Source organism: Anomalospiza imberbis, chromosome 2 (assembly GCF_031753505.1).
Source record: "Anomalospiza imberbis isolate Cuckoo-Finch-1a 21T00152 chromosome 2, ASM3175350v1, whole genome shotgun sequence".
Taxonomy (NCBI): domain Eukaryota; kingdom Metazoa; phylum Chordata; class Aves; order Passeriformes; family Viduidae; genus Anomalospiza; species Anomalospiza imberbis.
The window spans coordinates 67,603,210-67,618,032 of NC_089682.1; the positions used below are offsets into that span (position 1 = coordinate 67,603,210).

Consider the following 14,823-nt stretch of genomic DNA (forward strand, 5'->3'; position numbering starts at 1 on the left):
GGGGAGGCAGAGCAGCTCAAATGGTCCAGGCCTTCATAGATGGGCAAATGAAGGGAGATTGAAAATAGAGATACATATACAAAAGCTTCTTCACCGTTGACAGCACAATGTAAAACACACAACATAAAATGGAGGTTAAGGAAAAACACTGTCAGGTTGGACTAGATGATATTTAAAGATCTCTCCCAACCCTAACCATTCTATGGTTCTATGATTATGAGATGCCAAATCAAAATCTTGATAGTCCAGGAAGGACTTTACAAAGAGACTGTAGGATAAAGCTTTTTACTCTACACCAAAGAAGACATATGAATGTAGCCAGGTGCCTTTAAATAAAAACACAATTAAACAGAACAGTCACTTGAAAACTAGCTTGATCTTACTAACTTAGTCAGGAAGAAAGAAAAAAGATAAAAAACCTTTATTGAGGCTAGGAATTGGATCATTTGTTTTGCAGTGCCATGTCTTTTTAAGAGAGCTGTGACACGCAGCAATAGAAAGAGATCATGATGGAAGTGGAAGGAGAAAATATTTTGATTGAGATTCTCAACAAATCTGAGATTTGAGAACAAAACCTAGATTTAGCAATGAACATTATTCTTTCAGTAGGGCAGGAATCTGCAAGGTGTTGGCACTTGCTGCTGTGTCACAGGCTGACATGGAGCTGCTTCTGGAGCAACACACCAGAGTTGTCTACAACCAGCTAGAGATCTCTACATGGATCTGGCTTCTAGGCACTGCAGAGCAGCCACCTTTCTGAAAGACAGCCCCCCAAAATCTGTCTCTCATGAAAGAGTCTCCAAAAACTTGGACAAACTGTAAAAGTCCATAAGCGTTCATAAGAAAACAGAAAGCAGAAAACAAAAAAAAAAGGATTGTTGATAAATACAGTGGCTGCTCTCCAAGTTTTTCTGAAAAAAAATCAGAAATTTTGTCATTTGTTTTAAGAGGCAATATTTAGAGAGAGGGCTCTTGCCATTAGTTTTTAAAATTACATCCAGCTCTGGCCATAGTAGTAGGTTAACCCGCCTAAGTAAAAAGCAATGCACAGCTACACCAGGTCAAATAAATCATACTTTATCTCAGATAAGTGGAATACATACTGCAGACATCATGTGGGAAATAGAAAAGTAGATGGAGTCAGCCTTAAACCTAACAGTTCTGAGAAAAACCTAGAAATTTCCTTCCAGCTCATGTGTTAAGGTTCAATCACTGCAAGAAGAAAAGCTCTCCAACAAAGCTGGTCTTGGACAGCTATCTGCATTAGAAATGCCCAAATCCATACAAGGTGCTAAATGCAATTATTTTGAAGAGAATATAAAAATATACTATTTTTGATGCACACGAGGGAGTGCTTGTGGCACTTGGAGAGACAGATCTGTCTTGGCTGTGTGGAAGAGGCTCTGTGATGCCACCTCCACCAGTCACCACCACTCAGAGAACAGCCTTCAAGGGAAAAGCACAGCACTGGAAGTCTTCAGCATGCTGGAACTCCTTCCACATTCAAGTATTTCATCTGTACTGAAACCACAATTCTGCCCCCCCTCTAATGGTCAGCTCATGCACAGGTATTTGAGATGATAACCACTTTTCAGCTAACCATACATTAACTGAAACCACCACAGCTTCAGCTTTCCAACTCGGCCAGCTCAGTCACCACAGCTGGGAGTCCCTCAAAGTCAGTTGCGTGTTTGGAAAGGTTCAACTTTGCAGACACGGCTCAATTAACAGCTCCACAGAGCACAGATCACTATTTAAAGCTAAACTGTTCACTTTTGTTTATTTATAGCAAAACCATTAATTGCTAATCACATATTTGTTTGCTGGAAAACCAGTGCTCCAAAATAAACACCAAGTTTAAAGACTGTTCACAGAACACTGAATGGTATCAGGAACAGTGCTAAAAATGTAAATCAGAAACATCAAAACACATCAGGACTTCAACTGAAGGAACAAACAACCCATTATTTCTGTGCCAGAAAAGAGGTTACCCATAAGCCACCAGTTACCCACAGAGTCATCTACAGTCCAGCAGTTATTCATGTCCTGAAGAATAACAGACACCATGGCAGAGTATCTGTTGAAAATATCTTCATGGCAATCAGCGTATGTTAGATTAAACGAGGTATCTCTTAATGCATATTTCTGATAATCACCTTGGAAAAGTGCCTTTAAAATATTTGGCATAAGAAGCAGAACCACAGAAAAAGTGTATTTTCATTTATGATCCAGTTTCAAATGTCAAAATCACATAAAATTTGAAAAAGAAAAAAGATGCTCAGCCTTTTTTAGCTCTCCTCACTGACAGAGATCCATGCTTCCCTTTAGAGAAGCATGTTCCTCAAATATCTACAGGAGCAGTGCATGGAAACCCGAAGGAAACAGCCATATTGAGCTATGCTCAGCCCTTTCTCTATGAAATGCACTTCAAACAAGCACAGCAGCCAGGCTTCATGGAGAGCCTCACAACCAGGCACACTGGGAAGCAGGAACGAACTTCCATGGCAGACTGCTATCTACCTCCTGAAATCCCCATGGGTACTGACTGGACTGAGGCACCCACACTCACTGGCTGTCACATAAACTTTGACTCTGAAGTGCCTCCACCTGCCCTGACAGCAATGCCCTTGAGGTCCCTGATTTTCATGCATACTTGAAGGTCAGGTTAGGGCACACTTAGCCCATTTCCAGCTGAGGAAACAGGAACAGCATCTCAAGCCCATTGCTCTGGGGTACACAGGAGACCTTCCCCACATACTCCAGCTTTCACTGCCTTGCTACGCTGCCCTTGGTACTTGCAAAATCTAGGGCAGGAAGGCTTCCCTACAAAGCAATACTCACCAGCATTTATGGCCTAAATTCCCAAAACAGAGGGTCATACGGTTGTGTTTCCCACCACCACTGCCACGGCTGCCATTCAAAACTCATCATTTATTCACAGGTCAGGAGTTCAGGCTTGGTTAGGAGTTTGGGTTTCATCTTCAAAATTACATGTAGATCTTGGAAAGTTAAGTGGACACTGATCATGAACTGGAGATGAGTAAGGCAGAGGTAGTAATAATAACACCAACAACATCAACAACAGTGTTATGACTCCATTATGTTGTTTACAGTGGCAGCCACCAAGAAGAACAGCCCCATCTCAATGTCTCACCCTTTTCTATTTGCTCTCCTGGAGAAGGGATCACATGCAGCCAAAGGTCAAGTTGCAAAGCCTGTGCTCCCAAATCCTGGGTATGCACACCAAACACTGGCTGGAGTAAATCACCTAAACGTGCAAGGCAAGGTCAGGCCCTGTCCCCCAGACCACAAATTCATCATGTCTCCCTCCTGTGAATCAGTTTATTGTCAGACTCCTTGGTCTGCTCCCTTCCTGCTGGTACCACACCAGGTTCCTGTGGATGAATCTTCCTAGTAGAGCCACCCCATCCCCCAGACACTTTGACAAGCAGAGAAATTCCCAGTGAAGTGACCACATCACATGCTGAACATCCACCTCATGTCCTCAAGCTGCTGATCCATGTTCCCGAAACATAGTCAGTCACTGGCTCTACATCTTCTGTTTGCTCACCCAGAGGGGAGTAATCAGTGCTAGCACCCCCATATCATCCTACCTGTTCCCTCAAATCCCAGGCATGGCTATGCCATACTGCTCCATCACTCCAGCCTCATCCCAAAGGTGCTGTGATGGTGTGCAGCTCCGAGGAGCTGTGGCAGGCAAAGGTACATGGATGTTCCCTCTTACAGCATCCCACAGAAGCAAACTCAGGCTAAATATTCACCATTCTCTTACCATTCTTCTGACAAGAGAAGGGGAAAACTTCCCACATGAAATAAAAAGGATTCCAGCCTAAATAACAACTCTTAACTCATGCCCAGCAAGGCTCGCTGCTCCTGAATTTGAAACCTCAGTTTAAAATGAAGTTCCACATAACAAGGCACTACTTGCAAATAGCTCTTCCTCAGGCTCCACCATGCACTGACTGAAAGTCAGCTGCCATTTCAACCCGACCCCTGCAATCTCCAGAAAGGTAAAAAACCAAAAAGAGTTGTTTCAGAGAGCATCAGGTTAAAGATCAGCATCATTGGAATAATTTAACCTGTTTCCTCTGTGTTTGTAAGATAAAACCATGTAGGGGGAAAAAAATAAAATAGTAGTGTATAAGGTTACAAAGCAAATGTACAAATCCACAACTAAGGGGGGAAAAAAGCAGCATGCCTCACTTGTGAAACTACTGTGGGTAAGGACAAAATATCTGTATATAATATTGTTCTGTACCACTTTGATAGGAAAAGACTGCCAACAGCTTTTGGCATATGAAGGCTACTGTGAGGACTTCAATAAAACTGAGTATACTGTTAAAAAACCTTCTCATATGCATCCCTAGAATTTATCTTCAAATGCCACTTTATTAAATTTTGTATTCTCTGGCTTTTGGAAAAATGCTTTTATTTGATTAAATGAAATCTACACAATATATTGTTTCTTTGAAGAAAAAGCATCAGTAGGAATATAAAGTAGTTCTTTCAACACTAAAAAACACACATTTTGAACTTGAAACCAGGAGGAGAGCACACTTGTAGTTTGAGTGAGGGTGTACATACACATGTACAGCACATTTCATCACGCCCAGCTGCCCTCATACCTCATGTAACTACACAGCCTGTGACAGTTACAGACATTTCAGAGTTTAAACCTTTGTTGCTGTGTTTCTAGGGAATACCCCAAGGTCTAACAGAGTCTTGAAGAACACGAAAGCATTAATTCTTTTTTTGACATGCAAAAATACTGCTCCCAAGCAGATGTTCCTCAAGTGCATATGAAAACATCCTCTGCAGCCAGTGGAACAATGAGATGTGCAAAAATCATGGCGGTAACACACTGAGCTTCATGCCCATGTGCAGCATCAGTTAAGGGCCACAACAGACAATGCATCACCATGTGAGCCTGGGCACCACAGCCTGGAGGCTCCTAACAACTTCTTTGCAAGAGTTGCAGACACTCTGCACAACTAAACATAATTATATTCAGGCATAATCCTTTCATGCCACAGCCTGGTGATCACTTTACAGCAGGATAAGCCACCGTGGCCACCAAAGCAGCTGTCCAAGGCTCAATCCCCTTGCTTTTTCGTGTTGGTTTGGTTTTTTTTTTTTTTGTGTTTTTATTTTTTGCTGTTTGTGTGTGTATGCATGGTTTTGTCTTTGTTACTGTTGATTTGGTTTAGTTTGGGTTTTGTTTATTTGTTTTCTGTTGATTTTGTTCTCAGTGGGGATTGAGCTGCCCTATTGCAAATATGCCTGTGAACAAAAGGGAGGGAGGGAGATGGGAACGGGTGCCTGGGGCAGGCAGGATCCTTTCCATGTCCATGGCAGCTCAAACTGTTTGTTAAACAACAGCCGGAGTTGAGGCAACCAAGATGGTGTGTAAAGAGCAGAAAGTACCTTTGTGAAACATACTGAACACTATCAAAATACCCAAGCCTTAAATAGACACATGAAGTATTTAAATGCTTTCACACCCATAACAAGTTTTGCTTACTGCCCAGCATTTAAACAGCTTTTTCTTTACTATTGTAAAATTGTTCCCAAACAGTGTGAATTCCATGTTACAATGAATAGTAGCACTCTAACCCCTATTTACAACCCATTCAGCAACATAATTCCAGAAATAGCATGCAGGATTTCCACACTCTAAAAAATAAAACCTGTTCTTGGCTCAAAAGAATTTGTGCAAATTAGCTGACAAGAATCACTTCCTTTTGTTCTTCCTCTTGAGTACAGAATATTAAAGGAAAAAGAGACTCGCTAACCAAGTAATATGAAAAACTTTTATTAAAACCATTAGAACCACGAAGCATTGTTAAAGTCCCTCTCATAATTATATGCAAAACGTTCAGTAACCAAGGAAACAGCGTAGTAATGAAGTTGGAGACTACTGTATAAATGCACCTTCTAAATCACCACCAAGAATGTCTGCTCCAGAGAACTGGCCAGTTTATTAGTGTGTGACACCCTGATCGCTTAGACATGCTACAGCTTAAAAACAAAAAGCTAACAAGCTGCTTTTACATAAAGGACCCTTTTGTTTCCTGTGCATGAACTGCCCCCTTTTAGCATCTGGTTACAGAGCTCCTCTGCAGAGCTGACAATTTCTCTAAGCTTGTATTCACCTTCATGGGAGTTGTTAAGTAATGATGGGCACTTATTAATTAAATTAATATTTAAATTAATTAAATCAATTAAACCACATAACCAGCAACAAATGAAGAAGAGATGCTGTCCTTTGCCCCAAGTTCTCAGCAAACTGAAATGTGCAACAGGAGAAATACTGAAACTGCACTCTTCTCCAGACCCCATTGGTCTGAAATCCACTTCATTGGCACCAAGCACTACTGCATATTGACTCATGTCCACATTATTAAAATTAATTGGAAAATGAATACTTATGCTCCAATATCAACAGCTCATGCTCTGGGATATTTCGTAGGAAGGCAGGCTACAGTAAGGAAACCAACGCAAAATTAACTCCTGCTTTTGGTGTTAGCACTTAGAGCACCCTGCTAAACCCATGGGTTTTCAACTCAATTTCAGCAAGCATTCATTTATTCTCACAATTTCTGTGGCAGCTTATTCCCCCCAACAACCACTGAATATAAAGCAGTCCTAGTGGGTTCAACCACTCTGTCATGCTGAGGATGAACTTTGGTACTCTGCTCTTCCAGTAGGTGTGACTGGAAGAGTCACATGTTTATAGAAGCACACACCTCAACATCCCTGCTTCTCCACATGTCCCCACAGTCTTTCTATGTGACCTTTGCATTCCTTCTTGGCTCATTTTTTAACACGACTGACCAACAACACAAAGAGTAAGAGAACTCTGTCACTAGCCTGGATGCTTTCAGGGATGCTAATTTGGTAAAAGAGGTTCCACCAGTACCTTCATGCTCCCTCTTCTTTTAGACCTTGTCTCTTCTGTCTTCCCAAACTACTCCTTTCCCAGCGTAACCCTTGTCATCTCTGTAAGGCCTAAAGGTAACTTGTCTGCCCTGCTCTTTCCACTCACACTGTTTTGGGGAGGGGTCTTGTATCATTTAAAGAACTTTCACATCTTCAGTATATTCTGATACTTTTTTTTACACTTCCCCCCTTCCAGACTGTGTAGGGATGGTCCTTGTTTTTTCCATCGTGAACAGTTTCGTCTCCTGGAACACCTCACTGCTTTGCCTGCTGCCTTCTCTTCTCAAGCTCCAAAGCCCACTTTCACATACCACAAAAAAGATCTTGCCCAATTAACCTTTCAACTGGCTCCTATGCCTAAAATGCTTTCTTAAAAGGCTGTACAAGTTAGGGCCATGGCTTTCTGTCACTACTTTCTCTCTGTCAGTATATCCCAATTGTACAGCATGTCTTAATGGGAAGTTCTGCATTGTATCATATACCTACAAATCTGGCTTACAGCACCATAATTATCTGATTAGCAGACTGGCTAAACCCTTTATTTTCTAAAGGCATTGCCCTGTATTCTTGTACCCGAAGCAGCTGTGCACTCAAAGCATTTAAGTGAGTGAACTTTCTCATTCCCATTCCATTTTACTGTATGGTCAGCTCATCCACTTCACCAGCATTGGGGTGTTTTTTTTTTTTGTTTGTTTTTTTTTGTTGTTTTTTTGGTTTTTTTGCCTATGATCAACAGCCACAACAGCAGCAATGCCAAGAGTACCAAACCTTTCTTAAAAGCCACATCAAAGATGGAATACCCAGAAACACTGCATCAATGAAGTCAGACCCCAGTAATGGTCACAACCTGTCAGTGTTGTGAGAGCTGGCACATCTTTGTCAGTCACTTTCTACTTAATGCAAAAAGCTACAATTCCAATCAGGGCTGCTTAATTCAGAAAACTCTGAATTAAAAAAAAAGTCTGGAAGGGCATGAGGACATTTCAGTAACTTCCCAAGATGATACTGCTTATGCAGACTCACCAAGAACTCAGCAGCAAGGAAATGCTAAGGCAATTTTAATTAATTAAATCTTTAATAGGCAGGTGCTAGATTTAAAACTGTAAATATTAACTACCTCCACAAAATCCACTGCCAAAAGGGTAGCTCTTACAGCCAAGTCAATAGCATCCTCATTTTCAGAGGTAAATGGCACCTATAGCTTGGTTCACTGGGAACGTCACTGTTCACTACCATGGGAAACTTGAGTTCTTCACCTCTTCCTGTTTTAGTTTACTTATTGTGGTTTATGCTTATCTGTCTGTCATGAACATCATGAGGTTTAACTAGCTTTGGTCTGCAAAACACACCAAGTTCCCCTGGAAAACCTGTATATGCAATCACAGTAGGATCCCTGCAAGATAATTTTCTTGGCATCCCTACAGGACTCAGCACAAGCAGCCAGAGGACAACTCCAAAGACCAGTTTGTACTCGATGCACAAAATTCTGCAATCTCCATCCATAGCTCAAGAAGCAAGTGTTTCAGGGGCAGCATTCTGGTGCAACACACAACAGAACTGCTGTGGGAGTTAAAGTGAAAAGTGCTGGCAAAAACATTATCAACAGCATCTTTCAGCATAAATAAGGCAAGTAAAAAAAAATAATCAATGCAACAAAAACCTTAAAATGAAAATATTAGGTGAAAAAGTTGAAATCAACAATACTAACAAAGGCACCATGTGGGTTTCTTAAATATCCCAAACAGCTTAAAGTTGCCCAGACTCCTGCATTCATTAACTGTTCAGGACACAGATTTATTTATTTATGGCTCAGAAAAGAATTCCCAGCTCAGAAGCTTTCCAAAGAACAACCCTCCCCAGTTCTGCATGGGCACCTCAGCCAACTTGCCCTGCCATTTCTTATTCTGATGCTAATGCAGTTCAAACAACCCAACCCTGCATTTTTTATCTATGCAATAAGCCTATCTTTAGGTCACTTAGTTGTGTCAGTTTAAATCACAACATTCTCACAGAGGAAAAAAAACCTCTTTTTTTTTTTTACTTCTGGGGACAGAGAAGGCAGAAGAAAAAAAAAAGCTTATTATAAAAACCCTATTTTATTGTTTGTGGTGCCTAATTCAATCCCCTCTGAAACATGTGTGTATTTAAACAGCAGTTGAACCACAAGAAACAACAAATTTTAATTAAGATTTGCAGTTACCTTCAAGACAAGGTACCCTGAGAAAACCTGACCATATACAGGCCTATCATATAGTATCATTAGTATTACAGTATTATTGGAATAAAGGCCAAGATTCTGTTGATCTCTGTGGGTTCCAGTTCTCTCTCCTTTGTAAAATAAGCCTGGATTCTGCTACTCCAGTTTTCACAAGCATCCGCACAGGAATACTCACAAGGCTTCTCACAGGAGGGAAAAATCGTGAAGTTGAAGCCATCCATAAAAGGTACTGGATTTATTCCAGATGTGGAACTGTTTTTAATTAATTTGGAAGCATTTGAAGTATTCCCTCATTAAATATGCTTTGCATTTTACACATGCACATAAGAGAACAAGAAAACCCAAAACTGAAGCCAAAATAATAATGTCTTATTAAAAAGACTCTGACACCACTTTTAGTAAAATTAGGCTCATATGAAAACAAGATTTACAGCACTGCCATAATACACCAACACCCAAAGCACGCAATTCCTGCACTGCCCATCCACCCCCAAACAACCTCACCTTGACTTGGAGGACTCACTGGCTGGGAGCTCTCCTATCTTCACGCAGCCCTATACTTCCCCACACAGGACACTTCCCACTGTGCCCATTCTCATCACATAGAGCAATCCCTGAAAATCAAGAGACCAGATCTTGTCGCAGCATACGCCACAGTACATGCTACAGTTGACAGGACAACACACAACATCAGAAGGCTTTGACCCACACAGAAGTAACGCCATACCACATCAGAAGGCTTCAGGCATCTCCCATACAGAGCAACACCATATCACTCCAGAACACTTCAGGCATCTGCCCTTCTTGTTCTTTAGCCCAACCTTTTATACCCCTCATGTTGATGTATGGCACCTGTGCCCTCTGTTCCCTTCCCTGACTGGTCAGGGCACTCCAGATCTCATTACCTCCAATGCTGCTTACCTGCTTTTCACAGCTGTAGCCCACTGGGGATGAGCTCAGTACACCTGGGCACTCCAGATCTCATTACCTCCAATGCTGCTCACCTGCTTTTCACAGCTGTAGCCCACTGGGGATGAGCTCAGTACACCTGGGCACTCCAGGTCTCATTACCTCCAATGCTGCTTACCTGCTTTTCACAGCTGTAGCCCACTGGGGATGAGCTCAGTACACCTGGGCACTCCAGGTCTCACTATCTCCAATGCTGCTCACCTGCTTTTCACAGCTGTAGCCCACTGGGGATGAGCTCAGTACACCTGGGCACTCCAGATCTCATTACCTCCAATGCTGCTTACCTGCTTTTCACAGCTGTAGCCCACTGGGGATGAGCTCAGTACACCTGGGCACTCCAGGTCTCACTACCTCCAATGCTGCTCACCTGCCCTGCACAGCTGTAGCCCACTGGGGGTGAGGCTCGGCCGCAGCCCCACTCCCAATTACCACAAACTGTGTGCCTACAAGTTCTCTACAGAAGGATTAAACAACTTATGGTAAATCTATGTGCCAAATCATCACTACTGGTAAAAGTCATAGGATATCCTGAGTTGGAATGGACCCAGAGGGATCACTCAAGTTCATCTCTTGGCCCCGCACAGGACACCCCCCCCCCCCAGGAATATGACCACATGCCTAAGAGCATTGTCCAAGCTGGTGCTGTGACCACATCCCTGTGGAGCCTGTTCCAGTGCCCAACCACCCTCTAGGTGAAGAACCTTTTCCTGATATCCAACCTAAACTCTGCCCAACACAGCTTCATGCCATTCCCTCTGTCCTGTCACTGGTCACCAGAGAGAGATCAGTGCCTGCCCCTCTGCTTCCTCTCATGAGGATGCTGAAGACCACCAAGGACATCTCCCCTCCTCTTCTGCAGGCCGGAGCCCAGCGAGAGAAAGGCTGTGTACAGAGGCACAGAGAGGTCCACAGGCAGAAACTCCAGCGCACACGAAGCGTGGGCACGTTTCTGCTCCATCTAAACCTGTCTCAGGACACCACCCACCACAGCAGCGGGAAGCTCCTTGCGAAGAGCACCTGTATCAGCCCACACTACGCCCCAGCGAGCACCGCCGCATGTTCGCGGCACGCAGGAGATGCCGGCCGTGTCCGTGCTCGGTGCACACCCAGCCGCGGACAAGCGGCTCCCGGTGTTCCCCGGCGGTGCCAGGCACCGGGATAAGCGGCTCTCGCCTCCCCTCTAGCGGCTGACCCGCCGCCGCCGCCGCCGGTCCCGCTGCCCGCGGCCACGGGCGGCACGGAGCTGGGTCCTGTGCGGGCACAGCCACCGCTCCCTGCTCCGAGCCACGCCGGACAGCAGCACTGCTGCACAGGCAGAGCGCACAGAGCACAGCTGAGCACATCTGGGCAGAAGCGCAGCTCTCCTGCCTCCACGGAAGCCCAAGATTTCCAGTTTTGAGAAGAGGTGAGCAAATTGCCATATAGTATGAAGAACCACAACTAAGTTCAGAAGAGTTATATTTTTAATTGTCTCTCTTAGAGATCCAAAAGAATCACGTATTTGGTGACAACGAAACTCAAACTTTACCTGCCCTAAGACTAAATTTTGTATCAGATAACAATGGTTTTGTCTCCAAAGGTCAAATTTAATTCTAGTGATAGCCAAGCAGGTCAGTTTATCGGGGATCACCAATTCTGCCAAATGCTACCAAACTGTGTATGATGTACTGCTCACAACCAGCACAGAAACATTAACTTCACACGTCTTCACAAGTAGTTTTGGGTTTTTTTTGTTTTTTTTTTTTCCTAAAAAACCCCCAAGCAGGAACATTCCAGTTTCTTTCCTTTGGTTGCCAGTGCTAAAATATGCTAACAGCATTAAAGCAAGGGACGACTTGAAGAGCTCGCAATCTGTATTCAGCATAATTAGCAGATGCCAATTTAACTTATTACTGCTTCTTATACCGCTTTCTATATTATAAAAAGAATATCAATGAAAATCTGTTATCTAAATGACTGTTTTCTCAGTGCTGATATGATGCAACAATAATGGGAAAATAAGAGTCACAAAGCATGTGTTAGAAAATACCTGATTTTGAAAAAAAACATTTATAAACAGCCACAGTACAGAAAGAAATGAATGCCTGCAGACAGGACTTTTCTCTCTTCCTTCACACTTTGTATTTTTAGACTGTTTTCAAAGTAATTACATATTTAGTGGCATTCCTGGTTATTCAAATAAGCAATGCAACATTCCTGGTAAAGCGACACCACTAAATCAGGTTGCTCAACTGTCTCAGCCACTTTTGACTGCAAAGCATGAGAAATGAGCACACTTAAGATGCATTTTCCATGCAGAGAACTAACAGCTAAGAAGTAAGAACACAAATAACTGAAAGAAAGCAAACCCAAGCCCTAAAATCAGCCCTTTCCAAAATGCCGAACAATGGGCTGTGTCACAGCTAAGGGGACAGTTACAGAGAGCACTTCTGCCTGCCTGCAACGCAGAAACACATTAACACATTTTAGAAAACAATGCCCTCTTGAACTAAGAGGCTGTTGAAAGATGTATCCAGCACACACGCACAAAAAAAGCAGTGCGCACCAAGGTTGTGGATTAAACAGGTTTCTAACACATAAACGACATAATGATCTAGTCCAGCATCATTCACTGCTAATTCTTCTTGGTGAAGATGCCTTCCTGCTTACAATTCTGCATAATACATTGCAGAGAAAAAAAATATTTTAATAAACTCTCAGGCTAAGTTGAAGAGCCTTGTAAGGCTATGCTTCTCCACAGCTTTAATCGATTTCAGCTATAACTTCATTTGCTATGCCTAACAGACAGTGTAAACTTCACCCTTCCCAAGAATTAAGAAGAAAATAACATTTCATACTCCCCCACTAGCAGAGTATGGAAAGCACAAAACAGAACTCCTGCACACATACCCCCCAGTTAAAATGGTCTCTGTGGAAACTAATAACTTTCCACAGTATGCACTGTAATCCAAGTAATAATTTTAAACAGGCATAAGCTGCAGTGTGCTGAACTAAGGCATTCTTACCTTGAGAAGGGTGCTTGAAGACATTTAGTTACAGTTACAGAGAAGAATATGCATGTTGCCAAATATTTGCCATGCACCAGGGTTATGCCTTACCCCACATCTGCGCACACACACCAACTGGATGCATGTGCTCCCCAGGTAGAGAAAGAGCACTAGAAAAGATAAGCAGCAGTGATAATGCCCCAGCTTTATGTCTCAATCAGTAGCAAGCTAAACTGGAGAAACCATTTGAGATTAAAAGGGAAACAATTCCAAGAAACAAGATCTTTTTTCCTCCTCTGGATGCAAAGAGCTTTGCTTGGGTGACCTATAATACCTTAACACAAAAATCTTCACAACCCATCTCCCTCCTGAGCCATGGAGTTGCACATGTCAAATGACACCACAAACAATGCACAAAGACTAACAAAAATACTAAAGAACCCCTTACCTTTTAGTCAGAGTAAGTGACAGATAACAGTCATGAGAAACTCAGTTGGCACAGCTGCTGTACGTATTTCTCTGCAGACTTCTTTTTAGTGGTCCCAAAAGCACTGAACATAAAAAACCTCCAGCCTGCCTGCTTCATTCTTCAGCAACAGAGATACATGCTGTCACGGTAACGCAAAAAAAAAAAAAAAAAAAGGCAAAAGGAACTATAGATCTTAGTTTTTAAAGCCTTTGTGCTTATAGGGAAGAAAAAGAGAGAGTAGGGAAAAGAAAGAACAGAGCAAACACTTTTTCTAAGAGAAATGTGGTCTTGGCTATATAAGTAACCACAGCACAGAGACATTCAGTTTAAATTTCCCTGTTTGCAAGCTCCTTTGGAAAAATAATAAGAAAAAAAAAAAAAACGGTCTTTAGGGGAAAAAAATCAAATGCATGGTTGGGGGGAAGGGAGAGGAGGAGGGTACTGCTCCTATGTGACATACATATGGAATGAGCATTAGAACAATGCTGACAGGACAGCTAAGCAACTGCACTCTGGGGCAGCAGTTTTCAAAGCAGAGCTTTTGCAGCTTTGCAGACAGGAGAGGAAAACAATTCAAATAAAAAAAAAGCCCTCCGCAAATTGGGGGGGGGGGGGGGAAGAAAAAGCATAGAAAAATAAAAGAAAGGAGCTGTTAATTCAAGAATAACTACCAGACTGAAGAAAAAAAAAAAAAAAAAAAAAAAAAAGAACAAAAATAGTTAGCTAATTTCTGAAAGGGGGGCGGGTGGGAACCGCCGCGACTGCTTCCCAGCGATGCAAGCAGAAGCCTTGATGTCTAGTGCACTTACATTTTATGCTGCGCACAGTGGGTCCCCTCCTCCCTGCCTACCTCCCTCCTCCTCTCCCTCCCTCCTTCCCTCCGCCCTCCCTGCCTAGGAAGCTCTCTCTCCCAGGGGACAAGAATTCCAGTGGACCCAATTAACACTGTACTTTGCTGGCTCCTTGGTATGATCGATATTAAATAAGAGGAGTTTTAGCAGCATTGAAAAATAAAGCAGCCATGTAATGTGTGGCTGATGGAGACTGCATTTTTCCTCCTACATCTCTACTCCCCCAGTCTCGAAACGATCCAACGCAGCAGAAAAAAAAACAATTTCAAAAGCATGTGCAAGTACCAGTGATCCAAGCTGCATCAGAAATTTGTTAGGAACTTGATGGGAGCCCTCGGCTGCTCATTTCACTAGCTTCGGCAGTACTTT

At 42.8% G+C, this 14,823-nt stretch overlaps 1 protein-coding gene across 9 annotated transcripts in view; it reads right to left on the reverse strand.

Moving 5' to 3' along the window:
* Positions 1-14,823, reverse strand: part of FAT3 (FAT atypical cadherin 3) — a 398,878-nt gene that overhangs the window by 320,556 nt on the left and 63,499 nt on the right. For 4 of the 9 annotated variants that reach the window (XM_068181539.1, XM_068181536.1, XM_068181537.1 and 1 more), the window contains exon 1: positions 13,583-14,417. The exons of 1 other annotated variant lie outside the window; for it this stretch is intronic. The gene's annotated coding sequence lies outside the window, so the exon portion shown is untranslated. Of the gene's footprint in view, positions 1-13,582; positions 14,429-14,823 lie in introns of those variants that run through there. 4 more of the 9 variants (XM_068181538.1, XM_068181535.1, XR_010996349.1 and 1 more) reach the window with 3 other exon arrangements.